This window comes from Bufo gargarizans, chromosome 9, assembly GCF_014858855.1.
Source record: "Bufo gargarizans isolate SCDJY-AF-19 chromosome 9, ASM1485885v1, whole genome shotgun sequence".
Classification (NCBI taxonomy): Eukaryota; Metazoa; Chordata; class Amphibia; order Anura; family Bufonidae; genus Bufo; species Bufo gargarizans.
The window spans coordinates 18,194,112-18,200,628 of record NC_058088.1 but is presented as its reverse complement, the minus strand read 5'-3'; positions in this window follow the sequence as shown (position 1 = coordinate 18,200,628).

The window sequence follows — 6,517 nt, the reverse complement described above, 5'->3', positions numbered from 1 at the left end:
ACTGAGACTTGGGAAACCTAGCTCCGGGAATAAAGTTGACGGGGCAATCATACTCCCGATTTGGAGGTAAGTCCTGGTCTCCACTTTCAGAGAAAACATCAGAAAAATAAGAAATAAACGAAGGTACAACTTAAGTGGCTACAACAGAAAGCAACGTGGTAAGACAGTTGTCTATGCAATAATCACTCCAATCAAGATTCTGTCTCGCTTACTAATCGATGGTAGGATTATGTTTGCTTAATCATGGTAAACTTAGCACCAAGGCAGCAGGCAGACCCTCCAGCACAAAACACTAAATGGATTCTTGATGAAAATAATGTTGCGCACGAATGTTCGAAAAGCAAATTTTTATCTTGAATATCACCACTTTGAGAATTCGAGAATGTTTAGAATATAGTGCTATGTATTAGTTATATCGAATATTCGTCATTTTTTCCATCTGAACACATGATTTCTCCCTGCTTCTTGCTTGTGGGCCAATTAGTCATTGGCCCACAAGCAACTTAAGCAAAGACGAATATTCTAAAAAACAAATATATAGCACTATATTGAATATAGTTCTATATATTTGTTTTTTTGAATATTCGTCATTTTTTTTCATCTGAAATGAACAGTGCTATATATTCGTTGTTGACTCACGCCTGTATTGATCAAATATTTGTTATATTCTACATTCTTTTTTTTTTATATTACACGATCATTACCGTGCCGATTTTCAAGTAAAAAAAAAAAGAATGTAGAATATAACGAAGATATTTGTGAAATATCACAAATTCGAATATGACTCCTGCCGCTCATCACTAGATGAAAATCACCCACATTTCAACGAATGTCCTACACCATTTGTGACAAACGTTTCTGTGTGAGTGGAGCGGAACCAATTGCAAACACAGAAATATTTTTGTCTAATGCACTTGTTGTCAACCCATGCATACAGACTAACTGACCATCAACTAGGTTAACCCCTGCCCTACTGTCAATAAACACTTCTATTCCCACAGTTTTGGAATCTAGCGCCACCTCAGCAGACAGGAGAAATCGGGTACTACCGGCAAGTGACAAAAGTAAATTCTCAGATTCCCCACCCACACCACTAAGAGTGAGATGAGGACTAAACATCTTTTTTTTTCTTTTCACCTTGACGCTAAACATAAGAACATACGTTAACAAAATGTCCCCTTTTTCCACAGAAAAAGCAGAGTCTCTTCTTAAACCCAAAGTTCTTATCACCAGGTCCAGGGGTAGCTCCCCCCAGCTGCATTGGCTCGTCACTAGACATGAGCTCAAGTGTCTCTCTACCCAAAGTGTCGGAGGAGGCCGCCACCCCATATGATAGTACATCCTGCGTGTGAGGAATCTTAGATCTCCCCCTCAGCTGTCTATCAATACCTACAGCAAGAGACATGGCCGCTTTCAATGACTCAGGATATTTGTGAAACGCCAACTCGTCCTTCACGCTCTCGGATTACCCTTCAAAGTAAGCCACGCAACTGAGTCTCGGCCAGGGAGATCCGATCTGGGTCATTGTAGATAAGACCTAGAGCTCTAAAAAATTCATATACTGTCCGGAGGGACTGTGATCCGGTCGGCAACAAAAGGCCCAAGACTAAGCGTCACCTTTAAGTAATGAAATGATTATACCCACTCTTTGACTCTCGTCCCCAGAAGAGTTAGGACGTTGTTTCAAATATAATTTGCACGACTCCCTGAACCGAATAAAGTTTTCATCCCCCATAAAATCTATCCGGGAGAGCGACCTTAGGTTCAGGACAGGCCTGGTTCCTGCTGCCGGAACCAGCCGCTTGTGGTCTCTGGATCTGTGAGATGGTTGTGCGGAGGTCAGCTACCTCCAAAGACAGCCCCTGGAGTTGTCGAACCAGTGCAGAAATAGTATCTATCGCTGAACTGACACAAAATGGCACCCAAAAATGGCGGTTGATAATGTCATGGTGTAAGGGGAGGGGAGGAACACCAGAATGACAACAGAAGGAAAATGACCAGGAACTAGGCCTCAAGGCTAGGGAAAAAGAACCACATATGAAAACCCTAAACCTAGCCCTGACTCCTAGGAGGAAATATTCATACACCGTAAACCTAGGCCCTAGTAACCCTGAATAGCCCTAAGAGTAGTGACAGAGTCTGAAACTATTGGTTTCTTCCCAGGTGAACGAACCAGCATCTCCCTGTGGCCTAGAAAACAATGAGCAAATGGGAACAACAAAATACAAAGAGAAGTACACTTATCTTCAATAGAAAATGGATGAGCAGAAACTTAGATGAGGACCACACACCAGCTCTTCCAACTCCAGGCAGAGAATATCAACCACATGGTATGAAGAGTGAGTCCAGACTAAATACAGGAGCAGTAATGACCACAAGCTGCACCTGAGACAAGAGGTGTGGTCATTACCAACAACACTGCAACAGGTGAAAACAGAGAGACTGTCAGATAACCTCATGTGCAGCCAGTCTCAGATCTTCTAACCTCTGTAATGGGAGGGACCGTGACATGTCTCACACTCTTATTTACTTCTCTACAGTCATTTGCATTGTCAACCTTAGTGCTGTAAAAACGCTAAGTACAGTGTACCTGAGCATTAGATAACAGTAATGTCTCTGTACCTGGGCTCTGTAGTTCTCCTGATTTACTCTGGATTACTTCCCATACTCTCCATTTATAATGACCAACATTGGAGTTGGTAAATTCAGGACATGTATGTCCCTTTTCCAGGAAGGTCCCCCAAACCCAGTTCCACCTCCAGATCCCATTCCCAACCTGAGTTATATCTCTGGCTGTATGCCAGCTAGCACCACAAATCTGGTCTTGTTTTAAATCTTAGATTCTAGGCTTCATCTCTTTAGTTGCTATACAGCCTGAGATATGGCTGTTAGTAGCAAGGAGGCATCTCCTTGTTATCTTCTGTGTGCCGGTAAAAAAAATATGGGCACTGTCCTTCTACTGGTAATACTGGCTTTGCTGGTGGCTTACAGGCCAGCTGGCACCCCTATGTAAATGCTGTAGATCAACATACATATTTAAGCCTATTCAATGGAGCTAATCCACATGGGCCCACCTGTGCCTAGAAAGGAACATCCCAATGTTTTTCCCAAAACACGCATTTCAAATCCACGTGGAAAAATCTGAGCCCTAGTTCTTTCTATTTTAAGTAGATTTGATATGCAAACTCTACAGAGTGTAATTTTCTTGATGGTGGGCATGATGAATTCCAGATACATCTGCAGAGATGGAGATCTTTTTATCTTGTATGTCTGATCTCCTGGAATCTGAGAAATGCTGGAATTATATGTTTATATATTACGGGAAACTCCTGCCATCCGAAATACACCAGGAGGACACCTGTTTATGGGGGAGCTCTGGATCTGGGGTACTCAGAGTTTTAGCAGGTGACAGGTCCTCTAGTTAGCAAGCTGCTGCACCGCACAGATCAGAGGGCTGGGGGAAAGTTCACTCTTATTTAGCAGAAACTGCTAGATGCGGTACCACAGTAGAGTCCAGGTAGTAAGGGAGGAGCAGTGGAGTTAAATAAGCCACAAGGATCAAATTGCAATGTGACTGTGCAACTGTTGCATGTAGCGGCCAACCCCTCTGAGAGCATAGTCATTGAGACCAGAACGGTGGCGAACCGCCAGAAGAAGAGTTTAGGGCTGGGATGTGGTGCAGTAAGTTCAAGACAAAGGTTTATTCAAACCAAGATCTTCAACGATGACAAGGGGCATCCAGGAAAAATAGGTTTCTTCATCAGCAACTAAGGGGATTCTTTCCTGTTAGAGCATTCACAGTATGGCAGTGGAAGTTGTTATGGTTGATTCATGAAATAAAAATAAGGGTGTGCTGGTCCTAGGCATATATGCTTTCTATGACTTGGTTCAATATTTGGTTCAATATTTCCATGTTAAAAGCTGAACGCATGGAGAAAGCCTGTGAGTCCTGTTTCCCTGCCTGCACAGAGTTTGTATTAGCCATCTATTAATGTCTGCATAGAGGGGAAGCAGGACTCACAAGCTTTCTCTATGAGGAAGCAGGACTAATGGGCTTTCACCATGTGTGTGCAGAGGAGGCAGGACCCACAGGCGTTCTCTCTCTGTGTGTGTGTGTGTGTGTGTGTGGGTGCAGGGGAAGCAGGACTCACAGGCCTTCTCTGTGTATATGCAGGGAAAGTAGGTCTCACTGGCTTTATCTATGAGGAAGCAGCACTCACAGGCTTTCACCATGTGTGTGCAGTGGAGGCAGGACCCACAGGCCTTCTCTGTGTGTGTGTGTGCAGGGGAAGCAGGACTCACAGGCTTTCTCCATGTATGGGCCCCTTGCAAGACTTAGGCTTTCTCTCTGTTCACAGGAAGCAGGACTAACAGGCTTTATCAGTAGGGAAGAAGGACTCATAGAGTTTATGAGTGGACTGGGCAAGCAGGACTCACAGACTTTCTCTGTGTATGTGCAGGGGGAGCAGGACTTAGGCTTTCTCTGTGTGCAGAAGATGCAAGACTCAGGCATTCTCTATCAGTGGGGAAGGAATACTCACAGAATTTCTCTATGAATGGACTGGGCAAGCAGGACTGGCATATTTCTATGTGTGTGCAGGGGAACAGGACTCACATGCTTCCTCTATGTGTTTCAAGGGGAAACAGGACTCACAGCCTTCCTCTATGTGTGGCCGGGGAAGCAGGACCCCAGGCCTTCTCTATGTGGGAGGGGGAAGCAGGGCTCACAGGATTTCAAAGGAAACAGGACTCACAGGCTTTGTCTATGTGTGGGAGGGGAGAAAGAACCCATGGCTTTCTCATTGAGTCCTGACAGCAGCTTCTCAAAAAGAAATACCACACAAAATGATATATCCAGAATGTTCTCCTCTATCCTAACCTGCCCTTATATAGGATTCTCCTGTAGAAGACCATAACATTACAAGATATCTGTATTAGATTACTGGATATTGTTTGGTATTCCTGAATATATACAGATTTTTTATATATTTGTAAGATATGGTCATACAGTATAAAAGGTCTTATGGGTTGAGTTATAATTTAATGAATTGAGTGAACTATATCAGATTTGTAGAGTCATTTATATAACAGATAAAAAGGTTTTCTAATTAATATTCTTGGGGTCAATTGTTGTAGAGAAGCCTTCTGTATTGTTAATTAGAGATCGCCTCGCGGTTCGTCCGACGGTCGTTTTGCTGCGAACTTTGCTAGTTCGCGGTTCGCCGAACATTCGAACATATGGCGATGTCCGCTGGCGCCATATTCTTTTACATTGTGCCGAACTTTGACCCATGACACATCCATCAGGTGGGACAGAACAGCCAATTGAGACGTCTCAGCACATGGACAAACCCCCACCCCTTAAATTCTTAAATGATCCTGAGGGTTATGGAACAAAAAAGTCAAGTGGAAGACCCAATTTTTTTTTATAAGCACTGAGCCGGAGGATCCAATTGGCTGTCCGTCAAGACACTGGACAATCCTCGACCCAAATTAAGGCCCTTACTGGTGCTGACTGCAGCCCCAAAACCATCAGACGGCATCTGAGACTGAAGGGCTTCAAAAACAAAAAAACATCTTTAAAGACCTTGTCTCCTTGAACGCCACAGAACTGCTCTTTTGGACTTTGCAAGAGAGCACCAAACATGGGACATTCAAAGGTGGAAGAAAGTTTTATTCTCTGATGAGAAAAAATGTAACCAGATGGTCCTGATGGTTTCCAACGTTACTGGCATGACAAGCAGATCCCACCTGAAATATTTTTCTACGCGCCACAGTGGAGGGGGCGCCATAATGGTCTGAGGTGCTTTTTCCTTCAGTGGAACAATGGAGCTTCAGGAAGTGCAGGGGCGTCAAACGGCCGCTGGCTATGTCCAGATGTTGCAGAGAGCATTCCTCATGACTGAGGGCCCTCGTCTGTGTGGTAACGACTGGGTTTTTCAACAGGACAATGCTACAGTACACAATGCCCGCAGGACAAGGGACTTCTTCCAGGAGAATACCATCACTCTTTTGGCCCATCCTGCGTGTTCCCCTGATCTAAATCCAATTGAGAACCCTTGGGGATGGGTGGCAAGGGAAGTTTACAAAAATGGACAAAAGTTCCAGACAGTAGATGGCCTTTGTGCGACTGTCTTCACCACTTGGAGAAATGTTCCAACTCACCTCATGGAAACGCTTGCATCAAGCATGCTGAAACTAATTTTTGAAGTGATAAACAATAACGGCGGAGCTACTCATTACTGAGGTCATGTTTGGAAGTTGGATTTCATGTTTTGGGGGGATTTAGTTTTTTTTTTGGAGGTGTGGTCCTAAACTTTTGATCAGCTGAAAAACAGCCTGTTTCAGTTTATTCAGTTGTTTTCATTAAATTGAATGCTCAAATAATGTTTTGTCTCACTCCCATTTCTTCTTGTTGCATGTTGAAGCTATACTTGGAACCTTGTTAAGATCCAGCCATGCTGAATGTGATTTTTTGGGGATGGTCTTAAACGTTTTTCAAGTGGTCTTAAACTTT